Source organism: Camelus dromedarius, chromosome 8 (genome assembly GCF_036321535.1).
Source record: "Camelus dromedarius isolate mCamDro1 chromosome 8, mCamDro1.pat, whole genome shotgun sequence".
Lineage (NCBI taxonomy): Eukaryota > Metazoa > Chordata > Mammalia > Artiodactyla > Camelidae > Camelus > Camelus dromedarius.
Window position 1 is genome coordinate 67,521,195 of NC_087443.1, and position 13,837 is coordinate 67,535,031.

General features: G+C 38.0%; 1 protein-coding gene and 2 non-coding genes across 11 annotated transcripts in view; 1 reads left to right on the forward strand and 2 right to left on the reverse strand.

The window, feature by feature from the left end:
* VTI1A (vesicle transport through interaction with t-SNAREs 1A) overlaps nucleotides 1-13,837 on the forward strand; it is a 334,543-nt gene that overhangs the window by 132,990 nt on the left and 187,716 nt on the right. The window lies entirely within an intron of this gene.
* Nucleotides 1,592-1,673, reverse strand: LOC116156108 (small nucleolar RNA SNORD24). The gene has a single exon (XR_004139972.1). It is a non-coding gene; the product is annotated as a small nucleolar RNA SNORD24 (small nucleolar RNA).
* Nucleotides 1,828-1,889, reverse strand: LOC116156144 (small nucleolar RNA SNORD75). The gene has a single exon (XR_004139997.1). It is a non-coding gene; the product is annotated as a small nucleolar RNA SNORD75 (small nucleolar RNA).

The following is a 13,837-nucleotide window of genomic DNA, read 5'->3' on the forward strand; positions in this document are numbered from 1 at the left end:
AAGCATTTACAGTCTAAAAAAGGAGATAAATTTCAGTAAATGTTGGGTTGCCAAGTCTAACTTGTAGTGACTCTGAGTACTTGAATCATGTTGCAAGGATGTTCTTCGGAGCGTCAAAGAAGGAAGTACTTAACTCCAGTTCCTGAGATTAGGGAAATCTTCATGAGAGGGAGAGGTGAAGTCTGGCCTGGCTTTTGGACAGTGAGTAATATTTGAATATGTGGAAAAGGCATTCTGAGTGAAGGGAACTGCTTAAATAAATGTACAGAGGCAGGAAAGTCCAAGGTGCTTTTCTGAAGGAAAATACTGACCAACAAGAAGCCAAAATCAATAATACCCCAATGACAGTAAATATTGATGTTCAGTAAAAACCGGTTGGCATGTCTGCTACACATAAACACTATTGCTCATATTCAAAACATGCTGGACTAAAATTCTGAGTCACAATATTTGCTGTATTTAGCATATTTAAACATTTCTTTCTATAGGAAAACTTTTGTAAATGTGCCTGGTCTAATTTATTTCATACCAACCAGGTGCTCCGAGCTTTGTCGACATTCTTTTTATTTACTGTTTCTCTGGTATTTGGCCACTTTTATTCGTTGTTCCATGCCTCATCCTAGGAAGTAGTAGGTCTGTCCTGTTTGCTTTCAGAAGTGTGACTGACCAGCATGACCCTTGACCTTTAAGCTGATGAGCAATAGGAGTTCTCCAGTTATTCCATCATGAAACAAGGATTCTCTGTAACAAATATCATCAGTAAGGCAAGAAAAGAGAAGTGGCATGTGCTGTAAGGTGTCATTATCTGTTAATGAGAATGGTTCACATTTTAGTGTTTTTAGGAGTAATTTTTCTCAAGGACTTTGAGAAATGGAATAAACAAACACATTTGAAACTGGATTTAGATTTTGATAGAACATGAATGGTCACAACTAGGGCCCTTTGGTGCCCTAGAACTATTCCCATAGAGATAGACAGTATATTTCCATAAATTCTTAAGAAAACATGTGGGTGGAGTCTAACCCACATTCTTCTAATTGCTGGGGTTAAAGGCCATTAAGAACAGGAAGAGCTGAAAAATGCAGGCATTAGTTCCTCACATGACAATCGCTCTAAATAGAAGGCCATTTCATAGACTGCAATTTTTTTTTTTTTGGTTTATAATTATTTATTAGAATTCAAAGCTGTTTGCTCTTCTATCCCAGGAGCATCCATTCAGCTACCTCTCAACTGGTAAATTGCATTTGACTGCTGCTGTGAAATGCCCCTTAAATCTTAGGGTAACAGGTCTGCCTCTGCTTAAAACTCCTTCTTCCATGTCTTGTAGCAACCCATCTCTTCACACCTTTATACAAAAGCTCTCTGAAATCTGCACCCCAAGCAAGCCATCCAGAAAAAATCATATACCCGGTAGCAAAAAACTTCCAGACATGTCAAAAACTCAAGTCCACTCCTTCAACTTCCAGCTAATTCTGCTTAGCGCCTGTTTGCCCATGAGTACAGCGTAAAGCCTCTGCTGTAGGACCTGGGAATAAACAGTTTCATGTAAACTTAGGTGCAGTCTCAACGGTCTCTCAATCACCATTTTGTGTGCCTCATTTAGGATAAAGGTGGTAGTAATTCTCATCATCCTCACAGTCAAGAGTAGCAAATAAAATGTCATCATTGTGGCACATTCAGTAGACTTTCAACCCAACTTTACTGTTTGAGGGTATTTCAGTAACTCACCCCAGTAACAGGTCTCATCCATTTGGCACGTTATAAAACAAAGAATATCCAATGGAACGTATTGTGCCACTAAGTTAATCATTAACATCTCACCATTTAAGCCTCAAAATAAAATTGTTCAGAAATCCATTCTGCCCACTACTCTTAAACCATCACAGGCTTAGACTTCATTTTTTAATGTGAGCATTTCTAAAGTTAACACGAGCAATGGAATGTCAAAAGTGAAAATTAAGTCATTAATTCTAGCATATTCCTTTCCTAATTAAGAGTAATTATACTAGGGGCTAGGTCTTATTCACCCTTTGACCTCAACCTTGCCCAGTGCCCAAGACTTAATGTTCGCTGAGTGAATGAAATTTTTTTTTCCCTCAAATCTTTTGCTTAGGCAGGTTGACAAATGCAAGAGGCATACCCTGAATGTTGCTGAAAATGAACAATTGGTATGCAAAAGTTCAGCAAAATTCAACCGAAGCAGCCTAGGACTTAAAGAATAAGCTCAAAAAATTAAGGAAAATGGAGACTTATCAAAGCTTTCTCCTAGATTGATCCTTAATCCTGAAATGTTTATCTTTAATTTGGAAACCTTTCAAACCCTCGAATAGTTCTAATACCTTTTGATAACAAATTTTGAAATGCCTCAAATAAACTCGAAACTCTGATTGTTTTTAATTGTAGAAATATTGAGACCTGTGGATTTATAAGACATTCTGATGAGCTTAAAATTAAGAATATTATCAGGTAATCTTTAGGAAGCAGCTATATACCATATGTTTATAAGGGATGCATACGTTGAGAAATTGTGGTCAAAATGTCAAACAGTAAAACAGCAGAGTTCAAGCTAGTTCACATCAATATTTATGTTAATTTTGTAAACATTTATTTGGGTGATTTTTCTTAATAGACTGAGCTTTAGAGAAGCACCTTTATGGAAACACATCAAGGATCAATTTCTTAAAAAAATCGTTGTCCACATAGAACTACATGATAATGTTGTCCGTATAGCCTGCTATGCAAAAATGTGCTGCTTAATTTTTTAAAAACCTGTTACACGACTGAGACAGTCATTATGTCAACTAAATAGTTATTAGGAGTCAGGAGTGTTTATTGTTAATAGTATTTTATTTTTAATCCATTAAATAAAATGTGGAGACTAGCGGAGTGGGTTCCTTTCAGGCGTCTGGTAATTAATTATGATGTATTTTGCCTCAGTCGTATGGCCTTGCTGGCTGTGTAACGCAGCCGCACCAAGGGGAAAAATGACTTGTTTAAGCTGATTTGGACCTTGTGGCATTTAACTGTGTAATGTTAAGTGTACCAGGCTAAACCCTGATGAATGTAGACACTGATTAACTGGGACCTTGTGGACAACCTAATGAGATTAAGAGCCCGTTTCCTCATATCCCAGAGGCTTTGAGAGACACCTGTCCCACAGAAGTCTTTTGGTCCTGATGGTGTGGCCGCTCTTGTCACTGATGTACTCAGAGGTATAGAAGGTTTTGTATAATTTTTCAGTCATATTCATTGTCTCTTTTTTCTGAGTATAAGCAGTCATTGTTTTGTTTTGGTTTGTGTTTGGTTTGATTTTGAACCATGTCAACGGTAATAGTACTTTTCTGAAGTGTCAAGATTTGTCCCATTCAGATTGTTTTCCCCTAGAGATTGACACTGTTTTACTTGTACTTTTTCACACTTTGGATCTCCAAATATGTCCTAGGAATTTCTGAAGTCCCTTCCCCTTTCATAAGATGCTCACAGATTTTTTTTTTTTAATTTTTTTAATTTTAAAAATTTAAAGTTGAAGTAGAATTGAATTAGAATGTTGTGTTACTGTTGGTGGGAATGCAGTTTGGTGCAGCGCTGGAAAACAGTATGGAGATTCCTCAAAAGACTAGGAGTAGACTTACCATATGGCCCAGGAATCTCGCTCCTGGGCATATATCCAGAGGGATCCTTAATTCAAAAAGACACCTGCACCCCAGTGTTCATAGCAGCACTATTTACAATAGCCAAGACTTGGAAACAGCCTAAATGTCCACTGACAGATGACTGGATAAAGAAGATGTGGTGTATTTATACAATGGACTACTACTCAGTCATTAAAAATGATAAAATAATGCTATTTGCAGCAACATGGATGGCTCTGGAGAATGTCATTCTAAGTGAAGTAAGCCAGAAAGAGAAAGAAAAATACCATATGATATCACTCATATGTGGAATCTAAAAAAAAAAAAAAAGACAAATAAACTTATATATAAAACAGAAACAGACTCACAGACTTGTGGTTGCCAAGGGGGAGAGAGGTGGGAAGGGATAAACTGGGAGTTCAAGGTTTGCAGATACTGATTGGTATATATAAAATAGATAAACAAGTTTATACTGTATAGCACAGGGAAATATATTCAATATCTTGTAGTAGCTTACAGTGAAAAAGAATATGAAAATGAATATATGTATATTCATATATGTGCTATACACCAGAAACTGACACAACATTGTAAACTGACTATACCTCAGTAAAAAAAAAAATGTTGTGTAAGTTTCTGGTGTTACAGCATAGTGATTCATTTATACATATATATATTCTTTTTCATATTCTTTTTCATTATAGGTTATTACAAGCTATTGAATATAGTTCCCCATGCTATACAGTAGAACCTTCTTATTTATCTATTTTGTATATGGTATTCTGCGCCTGCTAATCCCAAACTCCTAATTTATCCCTCCACCCACCCTTTCCCCTTGGGTAACCAGAAGTTTGTTTTCTATGTCTGCTCACAGATTTCTTAGACAGTCAAAAGGGGCATTACATCTTCAGACCAGCTCAGTAAATGACAAACAAGAATATCTTCCTGTCACCCCTGTTATCACCCCCTACCTGCCACCTCCTCCCCTGCTCCCCACCCCACCCCCATATACACAGCTGTGACTTCTGATTACCTGTAAGGGAGAAAAAACAGTTACTGTTGGCATTTAGCAATACCTGATAATAATAAAACCTTCATGAGTTCATCATCCTTAAAAAGCAATTCATTTAAGTCCTTCTGGCTCACAGTTTCTTGGCAGCGTTTCCCACTGCCCAGTGTGCTGTACATTTAGGATTTGGGGCTGTTGGTGCCAGATCAACACGCTTTAGAAATAAGCTCCTCTTTTTTTTTTTTCATCTGGGAGTTAACCAATGGTTCAAGGATAAGAGTAAACCAGTATAGAATGGAAGCCAAACCATTTAGTCTGTTGTTAATTTTGCATAGTGGGTGCTTGGGGGCCAGACTGCCTGGGGTTGAATCCAACATTGCCTCTGCCGCTAACTGTGTTGGTTTGGGTAAGTTATTCAATCTCTTTATACCTCATTTTCGTCACCTATGTAATGGGGCTCTTAACAACTTCATGGATGATTAAGAAGATACATCTACCCAGTACCTCTTTTAAAATAAATAAGTAAATAAATAAAACCTAGTTACCTCCCCCCAAAACAAAAACTAAACATAAAAATAAATAAATAACAAAGAAATACATCTAAGGAGTTATACACATAAAGGGTTAAAACTCATATGTGTAAAGAATTGGGACAACACCTAACACAAAGTAGGACCTCAGTAATTTGTGATTATATCTTTGTTTTTCTGTCTCTGTCTCTCCCTCTCCTCACTCTCCATCATCCCCTCTTTCAATTTTTGCTTTCTCATGATTCTCCAAAGAACCGAAGGTACACTAGAGTTAAAGAAAAGCAGGACAAAGAGAAAATAATAACAACTACTTTAAAGTTATTCAGAAATTCATTCTCTAAGGTTCTACACATTCATTAGAAGTGGTTTATAAGCTTGCCTCGAACTGCCTATTTGACCAAAGAGGAAATTCTGATCAGTTCTGAGTTAAAGTAACCAAAAGATAAAACATACAAGGGGGTTTGGAAAAGCACAGCTTCCCTCAGCCCCGAGTTTTGAATGTCACTCTTCTCCTGGGCCCTCCCAGCAGGGATGCTGTGGGATGTGGTGGACAATGTCTTCAACATTATCCTTCATATTATTTCTCAAGTTCAAACAAATATGGGACTAGGGCAGCACTCCCAGATTTATTTGATCACAAGCCCTTTTTTACAGAGCATCTTGCTAAACTAGCATTCCACCAGATGCTTCCTGCAAGTGGGGAATTACCTATGTCTATGAACGTGGTAAATTGGAAAGTTCAAGAAAAGAGAAAATCCAGCATTCTGGTTAAAAGGGCTTTATAGTATGTGTATATATTTGCCTGCTTACAGTCCATGGACATGTCTTTGAGTGTTCTTGGAGCTTTCAAATAATTTGAAACTGCTATGCACACAGAAACTACTGATTATTTTGCTTCTAGATTTCAGTCTGGTTCTACATAGCACCTCTTTCTTATGGAGCGATTTGCGCATATTCCTGTATACCAGGCTACTTATAGAAAACAAATAAATGAACTTGAAAAAAAATTTTTTTAAACTCTGCGAAAGTTAAAGTCTAAAAGAGATTACAAAACATCAAACTTCTGATCCTTCATGTATAATTTATGATCTGATGACCTTGGCTAATTAGTGGCATATTTCTTAGTATGCAGTGGTGATCACTGAGTACAATTTTACCCATGTAAGTAAATGAGGTATTCCTCTCATTTAGAATAGTGTAATAAAAAGATGTCAGAAATGGACATTTCCCTCAACTCAAGTGGGTTCACCATCTAGAAGTTGTCAATTTTGAGTTAATTTATTAGTTAAATATATAACTGTGTACATGTGCATAATGTTTGTCTGACTATTATATCTCTCTTGTGATTAGCCTCTTCTGAAAATTTGTGCGGGGGGGAAATAAAGTCGAAAAATTCCTTTTGATGTATGTGGTAACCTTTTTCCCCCTAGAGCTGGGTTATTTTTGGTTTCAGTGGTCTTCCTGACCCACACTAAGTCGTCCAACTGCCTTTCCAACCTAATCTCCACCACGCTCAGGCTCCACCTTCCACAGATTTTTACTTGACCCCCTCCAAGTCCCCCTCATCCCCAAGAGTGTGACAAACCCTGACCTGGCTCCTGGGGGTAACAGATGTGGAACAATCAGTGTGGTATCTCCTTCCCTTTCTTCGCCCCTTGATGTATCCTGAGGAGGCTGGGCATAGTGCACACTAGGAGCTGTATTAAAAGGGAAGGAAACGTGCAGGAGAGTAAACGAGTAATCCAGGAGGTAGAAGAAGAAGGGATAATTGGTTCCCCCACTTTTCCAAGCAGAAGAAGAAGGACAAGCTCATAGCTGTGCTCACTTTTTTCCACTACAGCCTCTCTGGCTTCTGAACCTGTAGCCAAGTGTGCTGCTTCTAATTGCATGGATTTGCCTACTTCCAGAGACTGTTCCATAGACACTGGAAGCCCACCTCTCCGTCTGTCTCCATCAGGAGTAGAATGGACAGATGGGGTGAAAACAATAGGTGTTTTCATTACAGCTAAGAATCATACCTATTCAGTCAAGTCCATCCTATACTTGCAGCCCCCCGTATAGCCCCCACAATAATGCTTACTTAGGAAGACCTGACAGATAAAGGAAAGGAATAAAGTAGGTCGGGCATAGGACAAAGGGGCCTGGGGGAAACTAGCATACAGCCTATCCCTAGAAGAGGTAACTGTGAGGGAGGGTGAATTTGAAATTACTAGATGGTCCCACTTTTCAAGCAAAGCAAGAAATTCAAATATTCTCATGGAAGTTCTCCATTTTTTAAAACCCTGTGTGGGTCAAACAAAACTCATCTGTGAGCCACATACAATCTTTGGGTCATCGTGTGCTAGTCTGATCTAAATCTTCCCCTCCTTGAGTTTCTCCTCCTTCACCAAGTCTTCCTGCTTGCATCACTCCATATGGGCTGCAGGGATCAGAAGTCTTGCCTGGGGCTGGAAAATCTGCTTCCAAGCTCATTCAAATAACTGCTGTCTGGAGACCTCAGAGTTTTATTCCACCCCTTGGGCCTCTCCATAGGTGACAGTACTCACAGCATGGAAACTGGCTTCTCCCAGAGCAAATGGTCCAAGAAAGAGTGCAGGTTAAAACAGTCAAGACAAAAGCCCTGATGTCTTTTTACCTAATCTTGGCTTTGAGGTATCATCCCTTGTGCAGTGTTCTACCCATCACATGGACCAACCCTGATACAGTGTGGCAGGGACTACACAGGGTGTGGATGCCAGGCAGTGGGAATCACGGGGTGTCATGTCATCTTGGAGGCTGGCTCACACAGCACTTACTGTAAATGCTTTCTGAAATACAAACACTCACCCCAGGCCTTCCTCCTTTGAAAAGTTTCACTTTAAGCCCTTTTAGAATTACTTAAAGACATCCTCCCAGTAGTATTAGACGGGGACTTCCATATCATTTGCAGTACAGTTACGTATCTGTTTAACCAGCTGTTTAATTTTTACAACAAAGTACACCCAGTCCTCTAGATGTGATCAGTACAGCACCGTGTGTATAAATAGAACACTTAAGGGGTTCTTGAGGAAGCAGTGTGAATGATTTGCCAAGGAAAAATGATACACAAGGGCTGTGGGCCACTGGACCATAGTTTTTAAGTTTGTAGGTATTAGTTCTTTTCTATATTTAGGTCATTGAAAGAACCACTTAAACCACATATAGACATGCTGGCAAATATGTTGAGTCAATGGTGTAATTATTTATTTCATGAAGGGGAAATAGGCCTTTTATATAACAATCTTACAATAAGTGTCATTTTTTTATGTGGAAAAATAAGCACCTGTCATTTTCTTGTTATTCTAAGGTCGGAACCTACCACAGAGATTTTAATATTTGAAAACTATTCCACTCGCTGGAATCTCAGCATTTAAAATGATGATTTTCTTAAGATGCCGCATTCTGATACACTGTAGCTGACCTTTCTTGGTCAGAAAAATAAAATCTTCATCACCTCTTGTTTCTTACTCTACTCTTTCCAAACTGCTTGGAAATGGGATTAAATGATCAGGATGCATTTTCATCCTTCAGCATTTTAATTAGCATTTGTCTGTTGGTATAGCTATCATGAGATTTAGCAGCTTTTGCAATCACTAGACCTTCAGTCAAATATTTGTACTTTAGAAATTGTCTTAACTAAGTTAACTAGTAAAAATGGGGTTGGAAGTAAAAATGGAATGGAATGGGGTTAAAATCTATGGAAAGAATTCTCATCAGAAAAAAATTTTTTGTGGGATATATGGTTATGATAAAGACTCAGGGGATCTTATTTTATTTATATATCAGTAAATTTTAAGAAGTTCCTCTTAAACTGTGCTGCTTACGGCTCCTGAAAAAAACTGGGTATATGCTTTGTGGAGGGATTAAGTGAAGAGGTATAGGGTTGCTTTTTGAAACAGAATTCATTAAAAGAAGAACTTACTCCGAGAACAGGAAGCAAGTAATGTTGAACAAACACTTTAAATGGTTAAATTAATGAAGATGGTCTCAGCTTTGATGATCATTAGGAAAATATAAAATGTCTTTTTGGGTGGCTAAAAAGTAGCTTTAAAAGTAATTACATTTATGGTAATGATGAAAAAAACTCCAAAATAATTTGACAGTATAAATTCTGAGGATAGGGCTCATATCTTATTAATTTTTAAAATCCCCTTCCTGAATCTAATACTTTGAATATAGTAGACAGACAGTAAATATTGGATAGAAAAATGTATAATATGGTAGATTTTACTAATTTAAATATTTGACTCTATTTCTGCATAGAAGCCATGTTCTTGTTTTAAGAAATATCCTAATTCTTAAAGTCTTTCTTCTAAATATTCTGTCATCATGAAATTATTGTGAGTATTTATCTGTGTGCACCCCTCCCTGCCATATCATCACCCCTCAGTGAAAAAAAATCACATTGGTGAGGTAAATGCACTGTTTGTTTGGCAAATTCAGTGATGCCTCATGGACCAGTGGTCTCAAATGCGCGTGGTAGGAGGCTTGCTGGTGAAGCCCCTTAGGCAAATCACTTCATTCTGAATAGGACTGTGACTCTTACTTGTAAAGGATGGAGAAGTTTAGCCATATTATCATGAAATAATGCCAGTGTAGACCCAGACATTTTTAAAGACTGCACCCCAGCTTTTAAGTGAAATATTCCCCCCCCAATTGTGCTAAATACACAGGAAAAGAGAAAAAAGCTGACCCTTCACACAGATACTGAGTTCATAAAATATTCAGGCTTGAGAGATGCTAGACCAAATGCTTGTTATATACACGTAGCATCAGTTTTAAACGAGGTGCACTTAGCATGTCTTCTTCTGATTAAAATCATCTTCAGTGTTCCAGAGGAGTCAAAGAAAGTGCATACATTTCTAGTCTTTTTTTTTTTTTCAAGTTTTTTCAAGATCATTTGCTTAGGATGGCTCTGTGGCTAAGCCTGTGGAAAACACAGGCAGCCCCAGTAGAGTCCTTAAGAGCTTCAAAAGATTCCAATGATTAATGATTACTGTTGATGCTCTAGGTAAAAGCCCCCGAAATCAATCATCTCTTGAGGCTCGTAGTCTCCTTCTCCTTTCAGAGGTCTCTCCCAGACCAAAACACCAAGCAAAATGTGCCATAAAGTCAAAGAATCCTTAACTTGGAAAGGATCTTTGAAGTCATCCCATCAATTTTTATCTTCTACCCACGTTTCTTAGATAACTGACTCTAATATTACAACCTTATACATAAAATAATTTTGATTCAAAGGGATAATTAAATTTGTGTTCACATTTCTTTTGTTTTGCTTTGATAGCTTATTACCTGGCACTTAGACAAAATGCTTATTTAAGAATTTTTTTCCCCTCTTAAATTCAGAATGTATCCAGACTATCTGAACTGTCCAATCAGCAAATTAGGGGAGAGTGACTGTCAGTTGTTGTCAGGCAGATTTGTGCTGCTTGCTTAACACGGTTGACTCTCACCTCCTCCTAGATTTCCTTATACCAACGTAAAGAAACCAGGAACAACTTTTAATCTCAGCCATTTGTAATGAAAGTTGTCCCAGGATGGTGGCATTGACAACTACTCACCTTCAACAGGAAGCAGTAATGGAGTAGTGTTACGTGCTTTGGCTGAAGTCCAGAGGTTCAAGGAATGACTTACAAATAAGATTTCTCATCAGACACAGAAAAAAAATGTGTATCTGCTGAGCCTTATTGTGTGCTCTTTATTGCCGTTGCTCCTCACTGTTTTTGTTGTCATGCTATTGAACAAACAACTTGTGAAAGGATTAGAAGTTCTGATTGGCTGCCTAGGCTTCCAGTATGTAAATTCCTTAAAAGCTCCCTGGTAAGTTAGCAGCCTGTATTGGTCATTTGTATACATTCTACATGTATATGACCTTCTTCAATCTAAGTTGTAAAAGAGGGAGTATGCGATTCTATGGAAGACTTTTCAAGTTACTTAGTGCTAATCAAGGTGATGTCATTAGAAAATATTTAAATTTTAATGTCAATGCTCTAAATTGATATCTTTGTAGTATAAAAACCAAATCCAGAAAGCAAAGAAAAAGATGGGTGATGCTTATTTCAAAATCTGACAAAATGGTTATCTTTGGTTAAGCCTATTTGTAGAAAAAGGTAAATATTATTGAGTTATTTTTCTTTGGGTACAAACCTAGGGATTCACAAATTCCTTTTTTTTTTTTTTTTTTTTTTTGGTCATTTTATCATGAGTTTGAAAACTGAGGTGTCAGGATTTCCAAGTGACTCTAAACCAAATATGTCTACTCTCATATTCTGTTATCAAGGCTTGATCTGGTTAGATACAGATTTGTTTCTAGAGAGACCTAGGAAGGTAAACCTGATTTAAGTGAGGAGTGATAGAAAATTAGACAACAGGTTTTCAGTCTAAGTTAAACTTGGTCTGCATTATATAAATTTGATCTTTTATACTTACAACCCAGAGTAATTTTTTTTTCTTCGCCTCCACTGGTTATACTAAAATGGCAAGCACCTTTTTAAAGGAAGTCTTTTGTAGATAATGACCTATAAAATATGGATTACATATGTGTGATTTTCAGGTCCCTAGAACATGTAAATAAAAATGGCAATTAAGGACTTTCCTCTAATGACAATAAGAGAAGTAAAACAGATAAATAATAGAGACTTATGCTTGCACATCTGAACACTTAATCAGTCCACAATTTTTTACCATTTATTTGCCTCTGACCTGAATATTTCACAAATGTGGCTGTGAAATGGGAAAGTCTGTTTCTTTATTCTGTCTTCTGTATAATGATCGTAATTAAAACTGGTGATTATTTTTTCTTACTGTTAATATTTCAATGGAGCATATAAGCATTACTGTGTCTTTCTATTAAAGCACATATTCAGTCATTTTGGAAGATTTCCCACAATGGGGCAATGAAGAAAATGTTTTAATAATGGGCTATTTGGTAGTCTTGTGATGGTTGGGGGAAAAAAGTTGGTCTTTTTAAAAAGTTACAATTGTATTGTTTTTACAAATGTCAAAATTTTCTTTTTGCATTTGTCTTTTCACACTTTGGCTCTTAGACTTTTTTATACTCTCGAGAGACTATACGAAGAATATGTTTTATTTCCCCTGACTTCTTACGTTGGTTTGTCTACCTTTACAAAATTCTTCCTACAAAGATGTTCAAAGACACGGAGGTACTTAAGCCATATTTCTCATGTCTCCCACCTCTTCCATATCCATAGCGCTCCTTCCCTCTCGTTCTTTTTTTCTCTTCCCCTGCCTTTTTCTCTTTTTGTCTCCCCTGTTTTGCAGACTCTTCACTGTCTAACTTGAAATTGATTAGAATGCATTAATTTTTAAATAAGTGTCACATATCCTTAACTGAGCACTAAAAGGTTGAGAAGGCTTCATGGTGTAGAGTCTGATCCCAAAGTAAGTGAGAAGAATTTTAAAAACAGGCGCTGCCCTTCATTAGCCCTCGTGCCATCCCCTGGCAGGCTGCGTGCCCCGCGTCACCACGCCAGGCCAGGGCTCGCCCCGCCGCCGCGCTCCGTTTACCCTCTGTCAGCAGCTTCAGTCGGGGCTCGGGCGATGCTGCACGTGCGAGTCTGTCATGCGTCAGCCTCAATTAAACTCACACTGCTTGCTGGGGAAATGCCACAGCCTCCCGTTAGCCATCCTTTCTGCTGTTGTTCCATTTTCTCCTTCCAGTTTTTTTTCCCCCATCACCTCTCTCTAGAAGCCCATGTTGTTCCTCTTTTTTTTTTTTTTTTTTCTTCTATTTTATTTTCCCTTCAACTCTTTCTAGAAGGCCATGTCTTACTTGGTGAAAGGGTGTTCATGGTTTTTTAGTTTCTTCCAAAGAGAAATGGGTTTTAGGGGAAGTAACTTCTCTGCGTGGTCCCAGTAAGTTGATTTTACTCATGGAAATGTGCTCAGTTCACACTGAGCTGAGTGCGTTGTTTAAAGGAAGGAATTATCCTGACATTTTGTAGCTGTGCCGAGCTTGGTCTCGAGTCTTGTGAAGCAGTTTTCCTTTGGGCCTTTTAAGAGTGCAGGGACACTAGGCATCCGGCCTTATCGAATGTGAAGTCCTTGTCTTTTTTCTCCCAGTCTACTGTTTACTCCTGTCCTTGTCTAAGGGGGTGGTGGTTTTCTTTTTTTAAGAGTAGAATGAAACCTTACTACACTTGAAGGGGAAGAAATATGTAGACAGCAGCAGTTTATATTTGGTTCACTATTTTGTGGTTTACCATAAGTTTGTGGGAAAAACAAAAAGACCACCCATGGCTCCATCGTACCAGATGGTTGGCTGACCAAGCTAGTTTCTTATGAGAAATTGTCTTTAGGAGGGCATTCTCAAAAAAATAAGAGTCTTTGAAGGGAATTTCCTTTTCCTTCTCTGGATGACTATAGAGAATTCAAAAGAGCCCCTATGTGCTTTAGTGGACAGGTAGACACTGAGATAGCTGGGTCCTTGTCGATTCATGGAGATTCTTATGGGCTTGGTCAGTCTGTAAAGTCAAGTTAACCCAAGAAGCTGTTGGCAGATGTTGGTCACAGGCATAGAGTGAAAGAAATCCCAGCAATGTAAATCTCGTGTGGTGTGTGGCAGCAGAAGGGGTTCACAGTGAGGGGAAAAAGCAGGGTCAGTTTCTCAGATGAACATTGAGACAAAA